At 35.9% G+C, this 27,792-nt stretch overlaps 1 long non-coding RNA gene across 1 annotated transcript; it reads left to right on the top strand.

Moving 5' to 3' along the window:
- Positions 1-753: 753 nt before the first annotated feature.
- On the top strand, positions 754-27,711 carry LOC127179782 (uncharacterized). The gene is made up of 5 exons (XR_007829549.1): positions 754-1,525; positions 1,734-2,013; positions 2,381-2,432; positions 20,168-24,064; positions 24,836-27,711. It is a non-coding gene; the product is annotated as an uncharacterized LOC127179782 (long non-coding RNA).
- The last annotated feature ends 81 nt before the right edge of the window (positions 27,712-27,792 follow it).

Here is a 27,792-nt window from a genome sequence, read left to right on the forward strand (position 1 = left end):
ATTGTCTGAATTTTTGGTTGATTGTAATCCATTACATACCTTTCTATTATCAAGATGAATTTGTTCTGAAACAGTTTAACTCTGAGTTTCTTGTCATATTTAATTACCATTTTCTAAACTATAGCAAATAAACTGTGATAATGTGAAAAATGTTGAAGATGTTTGAATAAATTTTGGTTTGACTCCATTTTATTTTTTTTCTAAATGTAAATGCACATTTATTTGACATGTGACCCTGGACCACAAAACCAGTCATAAAGGCATAAGAGATTTATACACTATCCATCTGAAAGCTGAATAAGCTTTCCATTGATCTATGGTGTGCTAGGATAGAACAATATTTAGCCAAGATACAATTATTTAAAAATCTGGAATCTGAGTGTGCAAAAAAAATAAATAAGTAAAAAATAAAAAAATCAAAATATTGAGAAACATCACCTTTAAAATTGTCCAAATGAAGTTCTTAGCAATGCATATTAGTAATCAAAAATTAAGTTTTGATATATTTACAGTAGAAAATGTACAAAATATCTTCATGGAACATGATCTTTACTTAATATCCTAATCATTTTTGGCATTAAAAAAAACTTGACAATTTTGACCCATACAATGTATTTTTGGCTAATGCTATAAATATACCTGTGCTACTTATAACTGCTTTTGTGGTCCAGGGTTACATATTTCTCTCGTCTGTCCAGCACAAACAGTCTCTCGAATTGGTTTACCTAAGTACAACGACTTCCGCTTCTGGAACCCTGGAAATGTGAAAAGGGTTTTGAGCAGTTCCATTTTTTGTACAGTACGTCACTACTTGGTATGATCTAATGCACTGAGATACGTTTACTCATTTTCTTTTTTTCTGCTGCAGAACAAGAAAACATTTTGAAGAATGGTTTCAATTGCTTTTGTCCTGACAGTGAAAGTCAATGGGGTCAAAAGCAACATTGGACCTCTTTGATGTAAATTGTATAGAAAAAACAGAGACATTTTTAAACATCTCAGTTTGTGTTCCACAGAAATCATAAGAGTAAGTAAAGGATGACAATTTTCATTTTTGAGTGAACTCTTTCTTCATGTTTCCAAAGAGAAGGTCAGAGGTAAAGAAAGTCTAACTATCAGTTTGTGAACGTGATTTCCTCCGTGTCACATTTAATGCATATTAATCTGTCTTTCCATCCAAGGATCCATGACAATCGAAGCGATGAGCTCTGCACCTCTTCGTTCTCACTTCGCTGCGACGCTTCACCAAAAATCTCAGCGCCGCCGCCGCCGCCACGTCCTCCTACTCCAGAAGAGAGAAGTGAAAGATTACTGCGTGTGGCTCATTAGGAATGTTTTATTTTGTCTGCAATTTTTTCCCCCCATCTATTGTCTCTCCACCCTCTCAGCGAAAGTCTCGGCGGAGTCACAGCCCTGGGTGCATCGCAGCGACGAGATAAATGCAGAAAATGAACTGGAAGAAAACAGGGAGGCGAGAAAAGCGTGCGGCTGGCCGACGATGGCCGAAAACTCAAAGGAGAGATGGGTATGATTAAATCAAGCTTAATTCTATTTTGATAATTGTCTGCGTATGCGGCCGCGTTTCACCGTGGGGATCTTGTGACTTGTGTACGAGACTGACAATGAAGTCGGCAACAACAGCTGCTCGGTGCCGGCTAGCTCGTGTACCTTGCCGCTCAAGTCTTGTCAGTCACATTTTCCCTAATTAACTAACATCTGCTTTCCATTTTCAGTTACACTGCATCGCCAGCTTGCCTCATCTGAATCCCTGACTCCTGACCTCCCCTGAGGAAGGTGCTCACTGTCAGAAGAACCCCCGGCATCCTACCGCCACAGAAAGGTGATTCCTTTAAAGCGCCAGAAACGGATGAAGGAGCGAGAGGGGGCTGCGCGAGGCGGGCAGACGGGGAGGGGAGCTGTCGCTTGTGTCAGGTTAACCTCAGAGACACATCCGGAGCTCAGCATCTGGGAGACGGAGGGGAGAGAGAGGCACCGCCGCTCCATTTGGCGCAAGTGAGTTTTGCATTAAGCATCCTGCAATGGCTTTCATCAGCTTCTTTATTTCTCTTTCTCTCTCTCTCTTTCTTCCTTTCTCACCTCCACTCCCTCCCCCGAAATAAAAAAAAGGCTAAAACGCCAAACTTTGTGCACTGTCAGTCCCACGGGCTGTGCTTATTCCCAGATTTATGCTAGTAGCGTTGCAGCGTTAAGTGTTAAAGAGTGAGAGGGAGAGAGAGAGAGAGAGAGAGAGCTTTGCATGCAGAAAGGAAGGAGATGATACTGATGTTTGTGCAGCACATGTGTTAAGTCACTCACACGCCACAATAACACCTGAAATTGCGGCAGCTGGTGCTGTTAAACATGCATTCTCTTGTTCCAGTTTCACCACGGCAGCAACAGATAGCAACAAAAGTCCCGTTGAGGTCTTTAAGGTAACCTATTAATGTTTTTTGTATTAGTATTTATTAAATGTATTATACGCACAAGTTTCTTTTTGTTAAAAAGCTCCTGTAAAGTTTAAATAGCCTTCTGTGTAAGAGAAAAATAAAAGCCACTCTTTTGCATTACTTGTTGACTGTGTGGACATACGCATATTTCTTTCTTTTTTTCCTTTTACATGTCTTAAATTCGTTAGAAGTATTTTCCGGTGTTTTTACCCTTGATCACAAACCTCGTGATTTGTGTGGAAATGCAACGAATCTCCCAGGTTTAGAAAAAAAAAGGGTAAATGATTACATAAAAAAAAAAAAATAAAATAACAGATGGGCCTGCCTAAAAAAAATATGATTTTCTACAAATGATTGCATTCTCTCCCCTTTGGTGTGAAAAGTAGACTCAAGAACACTTTTAAATAATTTGTTCAATTTGTTCCACAGCCAAAGAAAAGCGGCTTGGTGGAAATTCAGATTCATTAAAACTTAATTAATATGCATCATTATGTAAATGAGGTTGCAGTTAATGAGTTCTTAAAAGAAGCCTTCCTTAATTAGTTCACTTTTTAATGGCATCATCATTTATCTTTTTTCTTTGAAGCAGAATGACGCGAGGACCTCGCCGTTCCCGAAAGTGCTAAAATTTTCCATTTTTTAATTATTCTTATTTCCTTAATTTTTATATGATTAAGAATGCATTTAGGGAAGTAAATAAATGAGAAAAACTTAGACCTTTTTTTCCACACTCACTTATTTCCATTAAAACAGAGTCTCTGTAGATGCCGGAGTGTTTAAAAAGTTAAAGGGAAAGCATCTTCTTACAAAACAATCAAGGCTGTCTCACAATTACCTCCTTGGCTTCTGCGAGTAGCTTCATTTCTACTAAATCTGAGCAGCCTCTTAATTGCTCTCTCCAGTTGGGCTGCAGTATATATTACCACACTCCATTACTATTTATGGAGCCTGAGATTCATATTGCAAATATGAAGATGACTCTGGTCATTTCCTTCTGTATTCATTCTCTCATTTGTTCATTTACATATTCAATCACTCAATTTTTTTTTCCTTTCATTTTTTCTTTTTATTTATTTTACCTCATATATAATTAATAAGCTACTAATTTTTTCACCACATCTGATGGGTTTGTGAAACTAAATGATTATAGATTTTTTTTTATTTTTGAAGGTGTCTCTTTTCATATTCATATCAACAGCATGCAGTAATAACAGTGTGTTTAATTTCTCTTCCCTGCGACTTTGTGACCCGGTTGAAGTAGAGATCAGTGTCTCACACACAAGTTGCATATCGCAGGATGATTTTACAATTACTCTCACGCGATAGCGTTATAATCTATATGAGTTGACGGCAATGTTTGTGAATGTGCGCGTGTGTGTTTGTAAAGGTAGAGAGGGTGTGTGTGAAGGGGGAGACACGGTGTTTTATGTTCCCGCTCACTAACCATCACTCTGCTTCTAATTGATAACCACTGGCATTTGATCAGGCAGTCTTCAAACAAGGAATCTATCTTTGTATTTTGTATAAGAAGACCATCTGTTGTTGCAGAGCTCTACATTCATTAAATTTAATTTCTCAACCCAGGAATAAGATTTTAATTGTCTATTGTTACTGTTTTTTTTTTTTTTCTATTTAGCTGATGGGGGGTTGTTGCGGGACAGGCTGGTGTTTATTTGTTTACGGGTACTTGTTGATGTGACCCAGTCATTTTCAAAAAGTAAAACTGACAAGTAAAATGAGAGAAGAGCAAAAAAAAAAAGTGTATAAATTATTTTATATATGAGTGCATTACATTAGAAGTGAGTATATTACATTTTTAATGGTCTTGCAGAAAGTTAAGTCAAGCAAGTAAAATGAGAACAAAATTAGTGTGTAATTAGGAAATAAAAATGAGCGTATTTGGACACATTTCTCGCAGGTTGTTATTGGACATTTTGAGCAGTGAATCGTTTGGCATTTGGTGTTCTGTGAGGAGCGACGGTGGGCATGTGTTAACTACACACAGGACACTCGAGCGAAAACCAGACGCCCACCGAATCCTTCAATCTGTCATTTCCTCTCGCAGCTCCCGAGCAAGATAAAAATAAAGCGAGCACAAAACACTTCTCTCTTATTACTCTTTCAAAATAATGCTCTTCACACTTTAGTTCACTTCTCCGTAGCCTTTACTTGGAAACATGTTGCAGCGAGCATATTGTTTAGAAAATAAGTAGGCCTAATTTATTTTTTATTCGCCATGGGTGTTCAGCGAATGATCTATGATCAGTATCAAAATTCAAGAAACTGTTTTAATTTTTAAAGTTGCATTAGGAATCTAGCTTGCCTGTAAATAAATGATGTTTCTTGAACAATTTCTTTTTGAATTCCTTGTTTTATAATAAAACACCAAGCAAAAAGTATAATTAAAATACAGTGATGAAACCTTTTCAGTAATGAAAACATTTGTTTAGTTTTATTGATTCGGCCTTATACATCTTTCTCTTTCTTTCTTTCTTTTTTTTCTTTCCCTTTGAGATGTTCATTAAAATTATGCTTGAATAAACCAAATCGATGTTTATGATGTATATTCATTAATTTTTTTTCACTATGGCAGGTGTAACAGCTGTTGGTCATTATATGAACCGAGGAAAGAAAAAAAGCATTCCTGGTGTTATTTTGTTTTGTTTTTTTCCTCCCTCTCGCTCTCTAAGTGAGACTTCATTTACCCCATCAGACCTTTGAGCAAGAAGTAAACCGTTGGTTTATTTGGGTTCAGGTGCTTAAATAGAGGCTTTCTGACATGCAGTTGCCTGGGGTTTGATTGCATGATTCTTTAGGGTTTTCGTGAGACAATGATGGGTGCTGCTTGATACAAGCATTTTGCATTAACACTTAACTATACATGAGTGTGAAACCCTTGTGATTTCTAAGACCACTATGAATAAAGAATACACGCTTTGCAAAATTTAGCTTAATAGAGTCACCAAAATGAAGTGGAGAGTTTTAGTAGTGAACTGTGACTCAAGAGACAGGAGGTGTACAACCTACAACGAGTTTTGACATGATGTGTACAGTACGGAGAGACGGCGGACAGACATACAAACACGTTCTCAGAATCAGACAGCACTTCCTCTTAAGTACTTCAGATATACTAGAGTTTTACTTAAACTGACTTGACCCAGGAAGATTTCAGCCAGTCATTTTCACATTTTTAATGAAAAAAATCTGAATTAATATTTTTAAAACCAGTGAAGTACATACTGTAGAAATGAGTTGCATAAGTGGAAAATACATGAGCTATAAATATACGCTGTAGATATTACTACAGATTATACCTGCTCTGTCTGTCTTCAGATGTGTTTTAAGTGTGCCGCTTTTATAAACTGAAGAAATGTCTTATTTATAACAATATTTTAACATACAGATATTATGTGAGTGATTAAAACAATACTGCTAATTTTAAGTCAATAAAGTGCTTTATTTATCATGAAATTGCTTACTGTTTCTCATTTTCATAAAATGTGTGAAATAAACTGAGATCGTTTTTAAATTGTGAATGTGTTATTTCTATTCTTCCGTGTGTACGTTAACAAAGTGATTATAATGTGGTGACTTACTATTGATATTTACTACACTGAAATGATTCTTGCAAAAAAGAAAACTTTCAAAGTCAAAATTATCATAGTGCTTTATTTAGATGAGAAGTATTTTAGAGTCAGTTCTGAAAGAAAACAATCTAATTTATTTTAAAGCAAATCCACACGTGATGAATTATTTAAAGCAACTGGGATTGCAATGCCATCAAATCGCAGAAAACAAAGCTTTACGCAGTGCTCAAAGATTTCTGTTTGAGGAGCAGAGAGTGGAGAAAGAGATGTTTAATGCTAAACACAGAGGGAGTGAGGGAGAGAGAGAGAGATATCTCAAACTGCTTATGCAAAAATAATTGGTAACCTCCATGTACTGTTCTGCACTATTATTCAAATCTCGCCTTTGTTGGCCCTGTTTACAGGATGTTAACTGGTGCATTTTCACCCCCAGAGTGGACCCCTATTTTTCTCTCACACACAGTCTATTCTCACAGCTGTTTGATTTCCAACTGCCAAACGTGGTTTATTTCTGCCTTTGTTTTTGTTTTGTCTTTCCGATTTGCGCCTAGTTCTCAAAGTTATCTTCAAAACTAAACATGTTCTCTTACAACTAGGGCTGTTAAAACTTTTGATGGAATTAATTACATGATATGACAATTAATTAATCTAATTAATCACAATTAATTGCATGTATCAATATTCAGAGGCAAAACCCTCCAAAAAAAGATCTTTTAGGGATCAATTCATTGAGTAGACAAATAAATCATTGAGTATGTGTTATAAAAAGTGACTTTAGAAGCTAATCGTTTAGATGACTTGTATTCTTTTAGAATTGTTCTTGTTGATATCTTTGGTCGCCGTGTTGCTTCTTTGACCTTGCTTTTTTTTCAGAATATTACGCCATTAGCGCAACGTTTTTAAGACATCCTGATTGTTCACTTTAAAAAATTCAAGACGCCTGCATTAGGTTCCATTCTGTTGAGCACCATCTAGCTGTTACTGAATGCAAAAACACATCCTGTTTGAGCAAATGTGCTCATTCTGTACCTGTTCTTGGTAAATGTGGTTTGGCTGTAGTTGCCAGAACTTTCAAAAAAAACATGAAGGCGGCACATTAAGCCTGAATTGCTTCAGTGCTAGAAAAATGTTTAAAGAAAGAAATTATATACAGGTCAGAGGGCATGCATAAATGTGTTAATTCTTTTAGCACACCAAGTTAAGTATTCAATATGTTTTTCTTTTTGTTTTCACCCTTGAACTGCTTTGAGCTGCATTTTGTATATGAGAGGTGTTACAGAAATGTTTTATTATTCAATTAACACATTCAATTAACAGCCGTACTTGCAATGGAAAACTATATATATAAAAAAACATAAAAGAACAAGATACTCATAGAATAAAAATAGCCTACCTTTTGTAGCAGAACTCTGAGTTGAAATTCTAATTACCTCCCTACTTTTTAAATTCAAGAAGTTTCAAATATCCTATTTTACTCCAAATCTTACATTAAAAAAAAAAAGCACAGATGACCTATTTATGAATGTTTATGTACTTTTGCCTCTCTGCATGTTGCGGGGATGTTGTGTGTACAGTATCTGTGTCACTGCCAGGCACGAGAACAAGATAAAAATCGCTGTCATTCGGTAAGCAGGTAGCGCAAAAAAACCAAGCTATAAATACGAATGTGGTATAGCAGGTAAAGTTTGGCGGCGTTCTCACCCACTCTTCCTCAGCTGGAAGCAGCCGAGTGAGAAGAGGGGGGTGGCAGCGGGAAGTTCCTGCCATCCAGCGCTCCGAACCTGCGGGTTTGTGCCGGGCTGAGCACAGGTGGGCGCACCTCCACGCTCGCGCGGTGTCGGAGATGTGTTCGGAGGAGGGGGGGGGAGGAGGAGGAGGGCGAGCCAGCCCAGGCAGCCTGGGCCGCTCAGGCAGGAAACAGCAGAGGAAGCCACAGGGCAGGCAGCAGAGTTTGAACGCCATGTGTGCACATAAGCAAACACGCAAACGCACACTTCTCAGGGAAACGGAGCCTTAGAAGTCACATCAGACTGTCTGACAACAGTGTCCCAATTAGGATGCCCCATAAACAAGGGGAAGTGGTGCCTCTCCTGGGACCAGCCTCACCCCCACTTCCATCCCTTTCCCATCTCCACTAAAACACGCCATAGATTGCAGGATGCCACTGTATATCAAGCACTCTAAAGTGCCAAAGCCATTTATGATAGCGCAAGGTGTCGCTTAGGAAAGTGCACTTCCCCCAAGAATATGCACTGCTTGGAGTGGAGTGAAAAACTTTGCTTTGTGCATCTGAGACTTTCCTGCTCCGGCTATAACCCCGCCAATTATCGCTGGCTTCTGCGTGAACTTTAAAGCCTGGAGAAAAGGTTTTGCTGAAACTTTGATTATGGAGACGGTGCAGATTTGAATGGCGACTCGGAGACACTGCTTGTACATTAGTTCTTAGCTTAACCCTGTAAAGCCTATAAATCTATTTTTTTGAAATAGAACAGTTTATTCACCTTAGTGTCACCTTTAGATAAAAAAAGGTTGTGCCCATATAGTATAATAAAAGTGAAAATGTAGCCCAAACTCGAGAAGGAAAAACAACTCAGATTAATTTAAAAGCCAAAAATATTGATGCTGATATTTACATGGAGGTCAATGACATTAAGATGTCCACATCAAAAGAAATTTACATCATAGAAAGCACATTAAATCTAGGTAAAGTGTCTATTTTTAAGGTTTCAAATAAGTTTTTGGAGAATAAAATGTCAAAACAACATGCAAACATTCAACATTCAAACAACATGCTTATTCTGACTAATACATATTAAAATAGCTAAAAGAATAAGAGAGCCTATTTTAATTTTATTGTTTTAAATGAGTAAAAAATTCTTAATGACAAATGGGGAAAACCTAGGATAGTGGCAAATTTTAAAAATGTGGAATTAAAACTAATTAGTATTTGGGGTGAAAGTAATTAATCTTTTAATGTCATAAATTGATTTTTGATGTAAATATGCCTGAGAAGATTGTTACACTGAATGACATTTTAGTGAGCGTCTTCTGTAAATTAGGGGAAAATGTATGATATTTATTTTTTGCTCAGAAAAACTAAAACTAAAATGCAATTAAATTAAACAGAAAACGTTTACTTTTTTTATTTATTTTTTTGGACAAACAACAATTTAAAGCAGTATTATACTTTTTGTTTTTATGCTTAAACCCTTTTTCGTCTTTGACCCGGGGATAAAAAGTAAGACTGACATTTTGAAAGCTTGCATTGTAAACTAATTAGATCTTTAAAACCGTATAACATACCACTTGCATAAAATGCATATCTTTATCTCCTTAAAATATGTTTTAAGATCATATTTAAATGCTAGTTTTATAATCAAAACTCTGTAGTTTGTATTGTGGGGGCAAAATGTATTGCAATATGTGACCCTGGCCCACAAAACCAGTCTTAAGCATGGGTATATTTGTAGCAATAGCCAAAAAAAAAAAATATTGTATGGGTCAAAATTATCGATTTTTCTTCTATGCCAGAAGTCATTAGGATATTAAGTAAAGATCATGTTCAATGAAGATATTTTGTAAATTTCCTACTGTAAATGTATCAAAACTTACTTTCTGATTAGTAATGTGCATTACTAAGAACTTCATTTAGACAACTTTAAAGGTGATTTTCTCAGTATTTAGATTTTTTTGCACCCTCAGACTCCAGATTTTCAAATAGTTGTATCTCGGCCAAACATTGTCCTGTCCTATTTATTTATTCAGCTTTCAGATGATGTATAAATCTCAATTTCAAAAGAATGTCGCTAATGACTGGTTTTGTGGTCCAGGGTCACATATAGTGATGATTGAAAGATGTACAAATAAACATTTCTCAATAGACTACTTTATCATATTTGATACTCACATTTTTACATGTTTTTTCTTAAGTCGGAAGGAATGTACAAGATTGTGTACAACATGTTTTTCAGTAGTTTTGATGATGTTGGTAATTTAAAGGCCTCGGAAATGTGCATATTAAATATGATACAGTAGTTTTTGTAGGTTTACTCAATATTTATCATTTACTCATTATTTTGCACTGAACCCATATCTGTGGAAAACAAAAGAAGATGTTTAGCAGAACATCCAAGCTGCTCTTGGCTATACAATGAAAGCAAATGGGGACTGAGGCTGTCAAACTTAACAAAAAAAAAAAAAAATTTGACAAGTCACAGACACTACGTTAGTTTTAATTTTGCTAAACTTCTTGGATTTTTCACAGGCAAAAATGTCGGTTTACATCAACTGCAAATGACGATGAGAATATGATGACAGGAGCACATGGAAATTCATACTCTTGGCCAGATCCTTTGCACTCATCTGTACATTTTTTTTTGTACAAATCTGTACAATTTCGGCTTTGCTGCTCTGCTCAGGCCCTCCCTGTCTCCTTTGGCAAAAGGCTACATCTGTGTGCTTAACGCATTTCTAACGAGCTGCCGTTGTTTTTCTGGAATGCACTGGAGATCAGTCATCGTGCCACTGCGAGTAAGATCACATTTACATGAGTAAACCATGCATCACTCTGACGCGTCAGACACCTTCTTTTGCAGAATGAAGAAACGACTTGTTATAATTCACAAAGAAAGATTAACATACTTCTGCTGATGTCATAAAAGTGTGCCATGTTTGGTTGCTTCTGTGAAGGAGCAACACAAAGATCAAATTTACCAACAGCATCAATGCAGTCCCATTCAGAAATGTGTGCCAAAGTAAGACTGATTGCACTGTCTTTGAAATATTTTTCTCCAAGCAAAAGAGCAGCGATCATGTATGAACAAGAATAAATGGGAAGAAAAAAGGATGTCCTTACCAAATAATAATACGAAATACTAACACTATACCCTAGCATGCATGAACTGTAAACTTTTGTGCAGACTGATAATATATGATATGATGGAGGTCTGTGCCGACCGAACTGATTTTTTTCTTCTGTTTTAAGGAGCTGGAAATGCTGTTCAGTCAGTCGGCATGAGTCTATTTAGAATGCTGAAAAAATATGAGCTCCTCTGTTAAGTCTCCAGTGAAGTAACCAAGAGTAAGAAAATTAAAACAAGACTCTGATCTGTGATCACACTGTAAGTGTGAATTTTAAATTAATCTCAATTTAACAAGCCTCAGCGCAATCGTATGCGAGAATATATAATACAGAGGGGCTAATTGAATATTTTCTCAAGCATCAATATGCTACTATTTCACTTTTTATTAATTTAAGATTCATAATAGCAGAGATTTAACATGTTAAATAAAGGCTATAATGGCACACTCTTTGATAATGACGTTTAGGGTTCTTTTTTAAAGTTAAAACTTATAGACCAAAAGACAAAACACATGATGGCACTTCAAACAGATAGGGTACAAAATAGGGCCAGAACCTTAAAATGAAGTCATTTTTATCTTTTATCTTTTACATTCATAAAATGTCAAGGAGGTCAAACTAAATATCATATGAGATTTCTTTCTTTATTTTTTAATTTAATTAAATTAAATTTTTATTTAATTTTTAAGATTCTTTTCTTTATTTATTTATTGTTATTTTGCAACTCTTTTAGCATGGTGATTTGGGAGATTTTTTTTTTTACTTGGAAAAAATAAAAAATATAAAATAGACATTTTTTATTAATATAATCATTTTTAAAAACGCACACAAAAAAAGAAAATAGCATATTTTACCTTAATTTAAATATTAAACATTATAAGTGCCTGTTTTGACAACAAATGATTAGTGAAAAGATTAGTTTAACATTCAGAAAATGTTAATAGTCAAGAAGCTAAAATGAGATATTATTTGAGCTCTTTTTTTCCATTTTGCATGTTTTTTTTTTATTATTATTTAAAAAACCATTTTAAAAATCTAAAAGAAATGCACATTTTTTTAAATTAAGTGACTAAAAAAAATAATAATAAAGCTGCAGGTTTAGCCTAAATTAAATGCCTGGTTAGAATTTAATAGCAAAAATTATTCCAGTTTTAACTAATTATGTTTTCTGGACTGATTAAATCTTCAGTTTATCTGTCTACCAGGCCGTCACCTCAACCTGGCTACATTTGCATAAACATACAGTATGTTTTCCCAGTGTTCATAACGTTTACGGAACAATCTTTGGAAAAAAAAATACTGTTCTCATTAAAATTCAAAACTCATACAGTACCAAATATACACAAATGAGGCCAGCGACCTTTAAAATGAGCTATTGATACGCTCAGTTTGCACCACTGGAACCTGGCTCTCCACACAGTGCAAACTGACACACACCCCTAATTTGATTGGCATATTCTATTTATTATCATGCAACCAGATCTCCGGCACGATTTGTTTTCAAGGCGCCCAATAAACACCCGGCCTGCCCAGTGTTACAGTGATGTCACCGGCACAAGTTGAATATACACAAAGTGGTTTGCCGTGTTTAAATGAATGAAGCTTCAACTTGGAATTTCAATTTTGAGCCTTCCCTCTTTCCTGTCAGATAATTTGGTTGATCCAAGTGGCAAATGCAGGGCGGCATAATGCAACATGCTTCTTAAGTGCCAGTAGGTTAGGCGCTAAGGGGAGGCCCAGATCTTTCCCTTTAACGCCACTCAAACAGACTCTGCCTCTCTGCTCCGCTGCCTGGGGATCATTAAAGACATTTACTGCTCTGTAGAAGTCTCCAATTCGCTTTGATTCAAACCGATCTGGGTCTGGAGTTTATCTGTCAGTATATGATAAATGCAGAAATAAAAACAAATCATCGAGCGGCACGAGAATGAGACGCTCTGGGGTCAGAGATGTCGGCGCCAAGATCTCCCCTCTCCCGTTATCGCATATAATTAAGACACAAAGTTGCATTAAGCGAGTTATCACTGACTTATACAGTTAAACGTGTACTTAAAGAGACAAATACCCCTTTTTAAAGCTGTACGTACAACACGGCGAACGTTTAGAGTCTTCAGTCTCATCAGCATGCCCTTGGTGTGTATTTTAATCTGAGCGACTGGAATTATTGCCTGTTACGGCTGTGTATCCTTTAGGAAAAGTGGAGGAACTATACTCGATATCAACAACATTAGCAGGAGAGCTGTTCTCATTGCATTTTAATCAACTTTGCCGGATTGAATTTCAGAAATGTAATTCTGCCCTCCACTGGCACAAAAAAGGTGCACACGAAAAGCAAGGCATTTCCTGTTTGACTGATATCAGGTAGATATGGTGAGTGCGTATGTGTGTGCGAGGTACATAAACACATCCAGATTGCCAATTACAGCATCACTTATATGAAAATCACATGAAATGTTTTTTTTTCTTTGCATATTACTAGGTAAAGTGAAAAAGCATGATTGAACTAGAACAAAACTGGTTTTATCTTTGCAAAAATTACATTTTGTTTTCTACTGTTTGTATTTAAACACATTTGATTGACCTTTGACCTTCTAATTATTATTATTATTTATTTTAAGTAAACAAATCTCATCGCATTTTGTTTGAATTCTCTTCTTTCTGCTTTCAACGTGCGTACGCTATTATCCAGCTCTGGTTTAGCATGAAACAAAAGCCTGATGCCTCACTGAGAGGTGACACAGTGTGTCCCAGGAGGCATCGGCAGTGCCCATGTCACCCGGGGTGTTGCCAGGAGCGACGGGACCGGTGCTCCGAGAGCAAGGAGGGGGGGAAATCTAGCACAAACAATCATACCGACTTCCACCCCGTCTCCTGATGCTCTTTGAGCACCTTCAAATGCCTGCTCCTCCTTGAAGAGCATCTCTGCTCCAGGTGCTAAAAAGCCACATGTTAATCCAGGCCTGTCTGATAGGCAAATGTCTCTATGAGCCAAAGCATGAATAATAATGACTGTCTATAGAGACGTATCAACTACAGTAAAGCCTGCAGTGCTGCTGGGGAGAAGGAGAAGGCTATAGATTAACTAACAGAAACAAACTCGACGGAAATGAACTGTGCAAAGTGACATCACTTGGATAAAACTTAGGAGTTTTACAAAAACAAAACACATCTCAGATTCATTCTACCAAATGTATAATTTTACTTCCCCTACTGTGAAGGAAGGGGAAAGTGTTTACTGGGACTCCTGGGGAAAGCAGGGGGGGAAAAAATCATTTGGTGTGTATGCCAAAAATCTTTTGGTAATTACATGTAGGAGCAGCTTTTCTGACCGTCGTGCATTTCTAACAAAGACACCTGCATTTCCAGCTGAAAGGGCAAATCGTAAAGCATTTGTCATTCTGGTTTGGATGCTGCTACTGAGGGAGACTCTCCGTTACAGCCAAGTCTGCAAAAACACACTTGACGGAGTCTCAAGTCTCACATATGTAACGGAATTGTGGCTAAAATCTGAGCACGGCTCATTCCAAGAGTGTTTTAATGCATTTCTGAAGCCCTACTAGGAAGTGCTCATTAATTTGGCCAATACACTCCGTGTCACAGTTCTTGTCATGCTGAGAAAGAAAGGGAGACAAAAAATAGGCCGTTATGAGAGGCCTAATTTACTTTCTGACTGAAAAAGGCCCTCCTTTTTGCCATAAAGGGCAGAACACTCGACACTGGCGAAGGTTTTTAACAGCTCTCATCACAGACACTGCATATCTTCAGCTCATCTAACATAACTCTACACCTCATTTTAGCACTCAAACTCACTAATAATGGACATATGTGACCCTGGACCACAAAACCAGTCTTAAGTTGCTGGGTTATATTTGTAGCAGTAGCCAAAAATACATTGTATGGGTCAAAATTATTGATTTTTCTTTTACGCCAAAAATCATTAGGAAATTGAGTAAAGATCATGTTCCTAGAAGATATTTTGTCAAATTCCTACTGTAAATACATCAAAACTTAATTTTTGATTAGTAATGTGCATTATTAAGAACTTCATTTGGACAATTTTAAAGGCTATTTTCTCAGTATTTTGATTTGTTTGAACCCTTAGATTCCACATATTCATATAGTTGTATCTCGAACAAATATTGTTCAATCCTAACAAACCATACATTAATGGAAAGCTTATTTATTCAGGTTTCAGATGATGTACAAATCTCAATTTTGAAAAATGGACCCTTATGACTGGTTTTGTGGTCCAGGGTCACATATGACGTGTGACCATTTTGTCCACTTGTAAACATAGGCTACTAAACATGGTGGAAATAAATTGTTTGTAGAGATCCACAGTGAAAATGCTGATACTTACTTAGTTTATGCTGACTGTCCAATATAAACATTTTTAATAATCGGAACAAGTGTTAGGAAAGACATTTTTTTTTAGTAGCAAGACAGCTAAACTATGGTTTGTGTAGCAAAACTATGGTTAATTTGTGGTTACCATGGCTTTTGGTTTTATTTGTAGTAAAAACATGGGTAATTTTCCTGAGGGGCTCACCTATTTTCTAAACACGAGTCGCGGTTTAGCAAAAACAAGCGCTACATCGCTGTTTTTAACATCTGAGCTGAAAAAATAATTAAACGTACTCAACCAGACGAACCCCTCTCTCTCTTTCACACACGTGTCGTCGTAAAGTCCGATTTATTCCAGCGAATCAGTTCATCCAAAATGGTTCCATCTGCTATGCAGAGCTAGAAGAATCGTTCTAGCGAATCGATTCGTCCGAGATGGTTTCGCCGCCTATGTAGCGCTGAAAGGTTCGATTCATTCTAGTGAATTGGTTCGTTCTGAATAGTTCCCTACGTAGCGCTGTAACGCTAAAACGGTCTGATTTATTCTAGAAAATCGGTTCGTCATAGAGGTGTATGCGATATTGCCAGAATAATATCTCGATATTTTCTGGGATTTTATCGACAACGATAATTAGGCAATATTTTGCTGTGTTTGTTATTGTCAAAGACTATTGTGCTTATAAGGATTAGTGTGCTGACTCCTGAACCTTTTATGGGCATTTTTACCTTTATAAAGCCATATTTTCTAAAAGTGTGTATCATCTTTTGAGTCAAATTCTTACATTTAATCAGTCATTTGGGTATATATTGAGAGATTTTCGTGTCACCTCACCAAACCCGGAAAGCAGGTCTCATCGCTACCGCTTATCAGAGAACGTATTAAAGGGGTCATCGGATGCAAACTTCACTTTTACGTTGTTTAAACGTAAATGTGTGTTGGCAGTGTGTGTACACAACCACCTTACAATGATAAAAATCCACCCAGTGGTTTTTAATTAATCTGTAAAAACAATTTCCCCTTTTTCAAATCAAGCCATACCCAGCATCTTGTCTGTGTGACGACACACCGACAGAGGCCACTCCCACGATAGCTGATTGATGTCTTACCTTAGAGCTGCCTTGAATGAGCTGTAACAGTTCGATCGCAATTGTTTTGATGCCGGAACAGGGATGTAGACAAGAATGGCTTCTAAGCGATTGAGGTGTTGTGTTGTTGGATGTAATAATGAACACAGCAGTCGTCATTTACGACATCTGAGCTGCTGAAGACGCAGTGGATGACTTTTGTTTGTGATGGGAATGCGCCTCCCGATCTACATATATTCTCGTGAATCATTTGTGATCCAGCTTCACTTACAGCAGAGTATAAGGGGTTTTTTAATGAATCTTTGCAATCGCCTTTCTTAATAACGTGCTAGTTAGCAAGTTTAGCAGCTATCGCGGCTAAAGTAAACAGGCTCGTCACTCCACAGAGAGAAGAGAGGGGTGGGGCGAGCAGAGCTCATTAAAATTTAAAGCAACATCGACCAGAATAGGTAGATTGTTGTAGAGCTGATTTTGGCAAGGTAAAAAAGGTGTTTTTTACACTATCATTGAGAAATTTTAACCAAAGAAAGTTATAGACTTTTCATTAAGACCCTAAAGAATCATATCAACTTCATCATATCCGATGACCTCTGTAATAGCAGTATTAAATGATGGCGATATCAACTGACTTTAAAGGTAATCAGTTAAATTAGCTAGCTGTTTTTATTGTTGACGTTTTATTCAAATTTTATATATAAATGTTAGTGAAAAGAATAAAAAATGATATATCAATCCACATATGTGATGGACATTGGTTATGATCATCTTTAGTGTCTACTTTAAAGGAATCTTAAGTAAAACAGCTTCATATTGTGGTTAGGCATATGCAAAACGTGTGAACTGGAAGCAACAAGACCTGGTTAGCAGAATAAGGAAGTGTGTTGCGCATAACCCCTATTATAATAATAATAAATTTAGGCTGTTACCAAACAAATTAAATCAGTATTAACAAAATTCATCTTTGCAGAAGCTGCATATGAAGTGGCATTTAGATGTATTTACACATGTTAATACAGCTTAGAGGGACATGGAATGCTTTAACCTGCAGTTACAAATGCATACATTATGTTGTGATATTTTAAACATTAAAACGTTGAAATCTGATATTTGAAATTATATTACAAATAAAAATATACTTTGAATGTGAAATTGAAACCGCCAGTAGGTGGCAGCAAGTCGATGTTTTTTTAGTGAGTCATTGCGATTGAACCGAATCTTTTAAACGGTTGATTCATTTAGGAACGAAACTTCGTCATGTTGCTCAGAGACGCAAAACAGTACTGTGGCTGTGTTTGAATGATTTTTGTTGGCGAAATTGAGCAAAAAACATGAAAAATACTGTCTGAAACGTAAGTGTTTTAACTACGATTTCTTGTTTATTGAACTGTTATATAAAAGCAATATCACATTTGTAGTCATGAGTTTTGAAAAAAACGCCACTCTTCGTGTGATATTTATTAACTATATGAAATATAAATATATACATTTTCTTCCTCCACATCTTGAATTTTGCGATCATTCTAAATGCATTTTAATAAACTGAATCATGCCGTGAAAGTAGGCACTTTAACTGCTCCTATAATGTAACATAATGCATGCACTCTAGATGTGTTTTGTTTGCTTTTTGCAATATACCCGATAATGTCAAATCGCACATGGTTAAAACAACAATTATGATATTTAAAAATCTGTTGGTTTGGACAGTTAATGAACAGACTCACAGAAATAATTCGACTCCCTGTAGCTACTAATTTGACTCGGTTTTGTAAAAAGGGGTGTTTAATTTTGCTGAAAGATACATTATATATAAGTTTTGTTTTTATTTATTAACATCTCATCTTCAGTGAAGTTACTGCTACTTTAACTTTTTTTTCTTTTACTTAAAGTTTTTACTTTTCTTTTTCTATAGAAATCTCTATATCCATGTCACGGCCCACAAAGGCCACAGTTTTGCTAGAAAGAGCTTTAAATGTAGCACTGTGCTTTTCTTGCAGGGTCAAGATGAATAGACAAACATCTACCACAGTAGCAGAAAAAGACGTACTGCAAATCCATGCAAATCGGAAAAGCGGCAAAGAGGGGGAGTTTCTGCCAGGCAAGCACTCTTAGCTTCCCTCTTTAGACCACCATCTTTTGTTTGTTCTGAAGTTACTCATATAGGAATAGTTGCTTTTAGAAGCCAGGAAGGAGTGAAAAAGGGTGGAAACGGGAGGAAAAAAGAGCTATAAGCGTTTCAAGCTATTGCTGAAACAATCCAATTACAATGCCTATCAAACTTAGCTTCACAGGTTATAGCTTCTAATTGCCTGACAAAAATTGACACTTCAGTCGCAACACTGTAATATAATAGAGGGCCAAATTAAATTTGATCGAGGGGCAGAAAACGACGCTATCATTCAGCCGCGCGGAAAAGAGATCAACTGGCATGATATAATGGATCAAAAATGAAAATTATTCATTAATCGCGTTGGGTTTTCCAATAATGGAAATGACACAGTTCAGACGCTGCCGTAAAAACACTATTAATTAAAGGGATGATAGATCTAACAAGGCATGGAACCGAGAGAAGTCTTCCTCCACTCCTCTCTGAGGTGAAGGATTGTGGGAATGGGCTGACTGACAGGTCACTTCTCAGCATGACGAGTGTAATGTGTGTGTGTGTGTGTCAGTGGCATTTGGTGGACTTCCGAATGATGAGGCAAAATGCATGAGAGCCTGAGTGTTTTAGTTCATATTCCAGTTCAGTTTGATACATATGTATGTATGTGTGTGCGTGTGTATATATTGCATATACAATATTTAATACTATATTTACTATGTATGCTATTTGTTAAAACAAAAACATACATTATATACAAATTGCATTACATATACAATATTTATATATATGTGTTTGTTTTCTGAAAATACATACAGAAATATGTCAAAAAACAGCAATAATAATTACATATAAAAATTAACATTTATTATATATACACTGTGTATTAAAACTACTATCATAATATTTCAATGTTTTTTAAAGAAGCATTTATTTGATCCAAAGTACGGCAAAAACAGTAACATTTTTTAAATATTTTTGCTATTTAAAATAGCTGTTTTCTATCTGAATATATTTTAAATTGTAATTTATTCCTGTGATTTAAAAATGAATTTTTAGCATCATTATTCCAGTCACATGATCCTACAGAAATCATTCTAATATTCTGATATGCTGCTCAAAAAATATTTATTATTATTATTTTGTTAAAAACAGCTGAGTAGAATTTTTTCAGGTTTCTTTGATAAATAGAAAGTTCAGAAGAACAGCATTTATCTGAAATAGATTTTTTTTGTAACATTATAAATGTCTTTAGCATCACTTTTGATCAATTTAAAGCATCCTTGCGAAATAAATTAATAAATATACTGACTCCAAGCTTTTGAATGGTATCGTGTAAAATGTTACAAAGGCTTTTTATTTCAGATAAATGCTATTTCTATTAATCAAAGAATCCTGAGAAAACATACTTAACTGTTTTAAATACTAATAATAATAAAAACAAATTAAGGAGTTAATTACTTAAACAGCAAATCAGCATATTAGAATGATTTCCGAAGGATCATGTGACACTGAAGACTGGAGTAATGATGCTGAAAATTTAGCTTTGATCACAGAAATAAATTACATGTTAAAATATATTCAAATAGAAAACAGTTATTTTAAATAGTAAAAACATTTCAGAATGTTACTGTTTTTACTGTACTTTGAATTAAATAAATGCAGGCTTCTGATTGGTAGTATATACCATTATATATATATATATATATATTGAAAAGGCACTGCATCTTTTACCTCTTCACAGAAAATACCCTGGTGTGTGTGTAAAGGCGAGAGGCCCAATATTCAGCAGCAGATGAGACGTGTGCATGTGTCTGTGAGAAAGAGGCAGATGAAGAGAAGAAGATAAGAGACAAAGATGACAGCACTCAAAGGCTAAAGGCAGCGCTTTCTCTCATCTCCTGACCACCGACTGACCCCAAGACTGAGAGCCGAGAGCCGACGGAGTGACCCGGCTCCCCGTGACCCTGCCAAGCTGAGCGTGAGGCTCCCCAGCCGAGCCCACCGGAGCTCCAGCCTCACTGATCTCCAGCCCTGTAATTGGGTCAAAGCTCTGCATTGCCTTATTGATGTGCAAATGCTAACTGTCGAGGCATGTCACTCTCAGCCATATTAGAGAACACCTCGAGGATGACTGCAGGAGATCAAGGACGCCAATGCACCATTTCATATCAAACCCCAAACATGAGAGGGGTGCCGTTCATTAAAATTTAGGCCATCAAGAAATATCCAATTCAAAAGAAATGTCTAATTTGAAGCGGTCCTTGACAGGACACGATCATATCTTAACGCATTTAACAACCGGTTTCGACATGAGTAATGGCACCCTGAAAAAGGATGTTCTCGCAAATTATGATAAGAATTAAAATGATGGGAAGTAAGAACATGTCAGTTAACCAGGAGGAAGCACAGCCAGTCAGAAAGTCAAAAGATGTAATTTGTCATAAGAGTTCCTAATACATCAATATACATCATGAAATTATGGAGGACATGCAATATATAAACACATCAATGGTTATTTCTTTGAAGAGGAAAAGGAAACAGTATAAAATGAATGAGAAAATAATCAAAACTACAAAAATAACACTAAATCGCGAAATATGAGATCAAATAAAGTAGAAATTGCTGATATGCTACTTTCAGATGTCCACAACTGATCTGATGCCACTAGTATAAAACGATGGACTGATTACAAAATCTAAAATATTCTTCTTCAATATAATTTTTTAAATATTTATAAATTACAACAATATTTTAACAATATGTCATGGCTTAATAAGCCTTTGATTTTAGTCAAATAAAACAAAACATAAATTCAGAAGGCCATCACGGTACATCTGTGTACGATTGAAAAAAAACTGCAGCGGATAATCACGAGACCTTCATTGGAATTTTTTGCAGTGGATTTAATGTGGCTTTATGGGAAGCATTAAGTTCATTACATTTCTTTTATTGCCTTGACGTATCTAGTAGACTGTTAATGTGTTCCTCTCGGTTGATCGTACATGTGCGAGCAGCGTGCCGAGGATCAAAACATCAGATCGCTGGGATTGTCGTGCTGTGAAAGAATTTAAAAGTACTGGTGTCCCAGTCTTATAATTGGGTATCGATGGCCAACGATTCTCTCAATTTCATCGTTTTTCCACTTGGACAATCTGGTGGAACTCTAAGACAACCTAATTATAACCCCTGCTGAGGAGGCCGGCCCTGAGCAAGGTTTCATAACTGTCTCAACTTTCTCATCCTCTGCAAACTTTTACAAGGACATGACACTGATACTAATCATGCCAAGCCAGACAGACAATGTTGAAGTGAAGAGTTAATCACGGTATAAGCATTACCACAAATTATTTAAAGCTATTTTTTTCTCCAAATGTGTGGATTGAGGCTTTCAGGTTTTCTGCACAAAGGCTGTTTGTTGTGGTTTAAAACAGTAGCTTTCCGTTCTATAAGATACACTTTTGAAAAAAGCTGCTAAACTACTACAAAAACCTAAAATGCCATGTTGTTTTATTTTTCAAACAACTTGATTTGCTTTTGAATTTTCAATGCTACATAATAACAGTTGCCTTTCCTTGCTTGGCTGTAATGTGCAAACAGCGTGTTTTGAAATGCGTACTTGTTGGAAAAAATAGCTTGTTACTGGCTACACTATTTTGAAAGCAAATGCACAACGGTTACAGTACTAAAAATCTAGTTTAGTTAGGAGAATTTCTACTTATGCTGTGCAATCACCATATCCATTCACTGTAAAGCTCAGCCTGAGTACAGTCTTTTTGCAAATTCAAAAATTGCCACCAGAAGAAGCCTTACGTCATCCTACATCATACATACATTTATACTGTTTTATTTATGGTCAGTTTTTGACTGTGCTTTTATTTGCCTGTTATGTGTTTTATATTGTTCAGAAGTGGGTAGGTTTAGGGTAGGGGTGGGGTTAGGTGCTGCAATTAAAGTATACATTGCTATAAAATAATTTCTATTTTTTTTACAAATGCATGCAAACCATTAAACTAAAGGAGTAGTTTACTTCCAAAAAAAAAAAAAGATTACAGATAATGTACTGTCATCGGATGCCTTTCTTTCTTCAGTCGTAAAAAAAAAAATGTTTTTTTGAGGGAAACATTTCAGGAATTATCTCTGTATAGTGGACTTTAATGGTGCCCGCAAGTTTGAACGTCCAAAATGTAGTTTAAATGCACGTGAGAGCATTGATACTGCAATTTGGATCTTTAACCCGCTGGTGCCCATTAAAGTCTACTATATGGAAAAAAACCTGGAATGTTTTCTTAAAAACCTTAATTTCCTTTTGATTGAAGAAAAAAAGACATGAACATATTGGATGACATGGGGGTAAGTAAATTATGGAATGAACTAATATTTTAAGTTGAAGTACTAAAAACTATAATAAAAATTAAACAAAGATACAAAAATATATTTAGAAAAAACAAAAATGACATACAGATAAAATTACTAACTAAAATTAGAACAGAAAACAAAAATAAAAGCTAATTAAAAATATGAAAAAATACAATAGTATTATATAAACAAATATATACTGCAGTATACTGCATTATTAATAATTGAGCACCAATAAAAACTGAGAACCAAATCAGCATATTAAAATGATATCCGAAGGATCATGTAACACTGAAGACTGAAGTAATGCTGCTGAAAATTCAGCTTTGATCATTTATTTATTATATTTATAAAGAATATATTCATACAGAAAACCGTTATTTTGAATTGTAATACTATTTCATAATATTACCGTTTGTACTGTATTTTTGAGCACATAACTGCAGCCTTGATGAGTCATTAAAGACGTTTAAAAATCATGTTTCCAAACTTTTGAAAGGTATATATATACTGAAATAACACTGCAAGCTGGTAGATGTCATAATTAAACACTCTGCAATAGAAAATGATTACCATTCTGATGAGATTAAGTAGAAGCAACATATGTTTGCTATTATTTCAGCATAGAAGTGACAGTTATCAGTGCGTAACTATTTTTGAGCAATTATTTGACGCATCTCAAGATAGTTGCTAGTGAAAGGCTAGAACAGCGCTTTCCTGTGGTCATTCTACTTTGTTAATATCCTCCTGATAGAATCAAGAAATACCTCATGCACATTCTCTAACCTCAACTTACACTCCTAATCTGAATAGTGATCAGTGACCCTGGAGCTGCCGGCGTCAGCCCTGCCCAGTGCGAAGAAGGATATTTCAGACCAGAGAACAGGTGGACACCAGCCAGGGGAGACGATTCAGCCGGCTTGCCCACAAACAGGGGTCAGGGTGGGCCACACGTCACATAAATCAATCTGACGTGTTCACCCAGGCCTGCACTGGCACAGGCCAACCCGCGGCCCGAGCCCCATGCCCACTGAGCTACTGGCTGCGGCGCTATTTTGATGCATGGTTCAGGGGTGCATTTGGAACGGGTCAGCTGACTTTGATCCAGGGCCTGGCTGGAGAGACTTCAGGTGCCTTCTGGTTCCACAGATATCACGCCAGTGGTATGAGCTCCACTGCAGGGAAATCGGGCGCTCTGAAAGAGATCCTGGTGGGCAGCAGAATGAATGTGCAATGGCATGTACAGTTCAAGACGTCAGTCACTGCAGATTTCTCAGCTCATGTAAGTACTTCAGATACCAGAGATTTTTCTTTATGACATTTATGCATTAGCAATTCGCAAATTAAACAAGGGGAAATTATTTCTAATAATTATCTCACATACTGTAAGTTAAAAGTGTTAAATTTTTGCATCAACATCAGGTAGTTGTCACATATTTCATATGTTGACAGTTTTATACAATTTAGCATAATATGAAATCATTTATTTGTAATTTAATTAATTCTAAAAATTCTAAGAATTTTTTTGGCAAAACATTATTGTGGATTATGCTTTACACATATACACAAATATGTTTTGTGTTTGATAATAGTTTTACTGTTTATGTACTGAGAAGTCTATAATATTATTTTATTATCAATACATCTACTATTATAGTTTAATATTTTTAATTCGTTTTTTTATGTTTTCATTTTATTTTTAGTTAAAAGGGTCATCGGATGCCAATTTTCCACAAGTTTTATGATTCTTTAGGGTCTTAAAGAAAAGTCTATAATATACTTTGGTTAAAAATTTAAATGGTTGTGTAAAACAACACCCTTCTTACCTTGTCAAAATGAGCTCTGCAAAAATCAACCCATTCTGATGGATTGTTCCTTTAAATGCAAATGAGCTCTGCTTGCCCGGCCCCTCTCTTCTCTATGTGGAGAGACGAGCCTGTTTACTTTAACCGCGTTTAGCCATGTGTAGCCGCTAAACTTGCAAACTAGCACATTATTAGGAAAGGTGATTGCAAAGATTCATAAAAAACCCTTATACTCACTTCTGCTGTAGGTGAAGCTGGATCACAAATGATTTGCGCAAACATAGACGGATATATGTAGATCGGGAGGCACATTCCCTTCACAAACAAAGTGTACCACTGCATCTTCAGCGGCTCAGATGTCGGGAGTAAATGATGACCACTATGTTCATTATTACATCCAGCAACACAACACCTCAATCGCTCAGTCTGAGATATTCTTGTCCAACTTACATCCCTGCTCCGGCATTGACACAATGGAGGTCGGACTGTTACAGCTGATTTCAGGTGGGTCTGAGGTAAGACCCTCATGTCAGTCAACTATCGTGAGAGCGGCCTCTGTCTGTGTGACGCCACACCAACAGGCATCTGAGAATGGCTCGATTTGAAAAAGGGGATATTATTTTTACAGATTAATTAAAAACCACTGCATGGCTTTTTATCATTATAGGGTAGATTTGTACATACACTGCCAACACACATTAATGTTCAAACAACATGTAAAAGTGAACTTCGCATCCGATGACCCCTTTAAGTTTAATTATAGTAATTTTGTTTTTGTCATATTAGTTTTTTTGTGGTCTTTTGTGGTAATCTTTATTCATATTTATTTCAGTTCTAGTTATTTTAGAACAACAGAAGTTAAGCTCAGTTAAAATGAGAAATATGAGGTCAAAAGTTTACATACACTTTGCAGAATCTGCAAAACATTATTTTACCAAAATAAGAGAGATCATACAAAATGCATGTTATTTATGTTATGCTCATTTAGTACTGACTGGAATAAGATATTTCACATAAAAGATGTTTATATATAATCCACAAGAGAAAATAATAGGTAAATAAAAAAAAATGTCCCCATGTCCCCAGTTTACATACACTTGATTCTTAATACTGTTGTTACCTGAAGCTGTTTTGTTTTTTGTTTTTTTTGTTCTTGAGTTAAATTGCTCGCTGTTCTTCAGAAAAAAACCTTCAGATCCCACAAGTTCTTTTGTTTTTCTGCATTTTTGTGTATTTGAACCATTTCCAACAATGACTATGATTTTGAGATCCATCTTTTCACACTGAGGACAACTGAGGGACTCATATGCAACTATTACTGAAGGTTCAAACACTCACCGATGCTCCAGAAGGAAAAACAATGCATTAAGAGCCAGGGGTGTAAACTTCTGAACAGAATGAAGATCTGTACATTTATCTTATATTGCCTAAATATTGTATTTTTTATTTTTTTTTTTAACTTACATGTTTCCCAGAGGACAAAAAAAAGTTAGATTTTCCTTGGTCCTCAATTTCAAAAAGTGTTTACCCCCCAGCTCTTAATGCATTGTTTCCTTCTGGAGCATCAGTGAGCGTTTGAATGTTCTGAATAACTCATTCAGATCAGTATTAAATAAAAAATTATCCCTCTTATTTTGATCAAATAATTAGCATTTTACAGCAGATTCTGCTAGGTGTATGTGAATTTTGACTTTACCTGTATATGCAGCGTGAAAATGTTTAACAGCTTAAAAATAAAGCACTTATCTTGAGATATATAAAAAAAGTGTATGACTAGCTCTGGTCTCCCCTATTGTATTTTCCAATGATTTATGATTAGCCATGACATCTAAAATAGGGCTTAAATGTTTTCTAGATGTTCCTTATTTGGTCCAGCATGTTTAAATTATGTGTTTTTCTGAGTTGTAAATGTGATTCAAACCATCTCAGACAGTCACACAATCTGTTCAATGGCATTACAAGACAATAACAGAATGAAAAATAAAAAACTGTATCTCCAAAGGAAAAAGGGAACAAATGAGAGAAATTTGAAGTCTGCATGTCAAGATAATGTCAAATTTGGTCAAAAATTCTTACGGGCTTTCAACTTTTCTCTTTGGTTATGCTATTCGTGTTTGCATTGAAGTTTTTCATATTTTCTTTCAAATAATTCATTAATGGCTTGCTAATCTCAAGAGTGGATGAAAGGACTTAATTCCAACTAAATGATTTATACAAGTGCTTCTGAAACTAACCCTTATTAAATGAATAACTCCTGCCAATAAACCGTGGGTATCTGTCTTTTAAAAAGTTGAGGGGACACCTGAGAATTCTGCAAGAAATAGGAATAATTCCTCAAAAAGAAAATTGCCTGGCTGAACTTGGAGGATTAAAAGTAATTGTAATTTCCCAAACATTCGGTTTGCGAGTGCTGTTGTCTGTAAAAAGATGATAAAATACTCAATGCCCCCTGTCTCTTAACTTCAACAATAGTCAATCAGACCAGCCGTTTTACCCAACCACCGAAGAAGCTCCGTATCAGAAATTAACTTACAGTTCTCAGAGGCCTCGGCGAACATATGCACAAGGGCACTTTGAGGTTGCTCTCCACCAACTGTTGCCTGTTTGATTTTCGTCAGTATATTTGATGGCAAATATCATAATGTTTGCTCTAGGTCATGGACAGCACAAAAAACATTGACAATTTGTTATAAACTGTTGATTATGCATAACATGTTCAGAAAGGTTTTTGGCATGGATTAAAACAAACAGCTTGTATGCGTGACACCTTGGCATACTGAATTCTGGGAGGATAATATGCATAATGGGAGTGAAAGGTAACTAATCTTAAGTTCACATCTTACTAAGTCTTCATTTATTTAAAGGTGAGGTCAAAAACATGTTTTAGATACTGATATTGTGTATTCTGGCATTTGATATGTACTTTTAGGCAAAGCAGCAACTTATAACACACTTACAGTCACAAATTGCCTAAAGCAACATGACAGTTGTCATGTTGGTGAAAAACAACAACCTTTTTCTAACAGTATGACAGTAGCTCAGTAATAAGCTACTTCTTCAGCGATGCAGCATGACAAAATACTGCTGCAAATTATCAAGGTAAAAATAAAATTCTGCCTTTCTCATATTTAAAGGGATAGTTTACCCAAAAATGAAAATTCTGTCATTAATTACTCACCTTCATGTTGTTCCATACCTGTAAGAT

The sequence above is a fragment of the Labeo rohita genome, chromosome 17 (assembly GCF_022985175.1).
Source record: "Labeo rohita strain BAU-BD-2019 chromosome 17, IGBB_LRoh.1.0, whole genome shotgun sequence".
Lineage (NCBI taxonomy): Eukaryota > Metazoa > Chordata > Actinopteri > Cypriniformes > Cyprinidae > Labeo > Labeo rohita.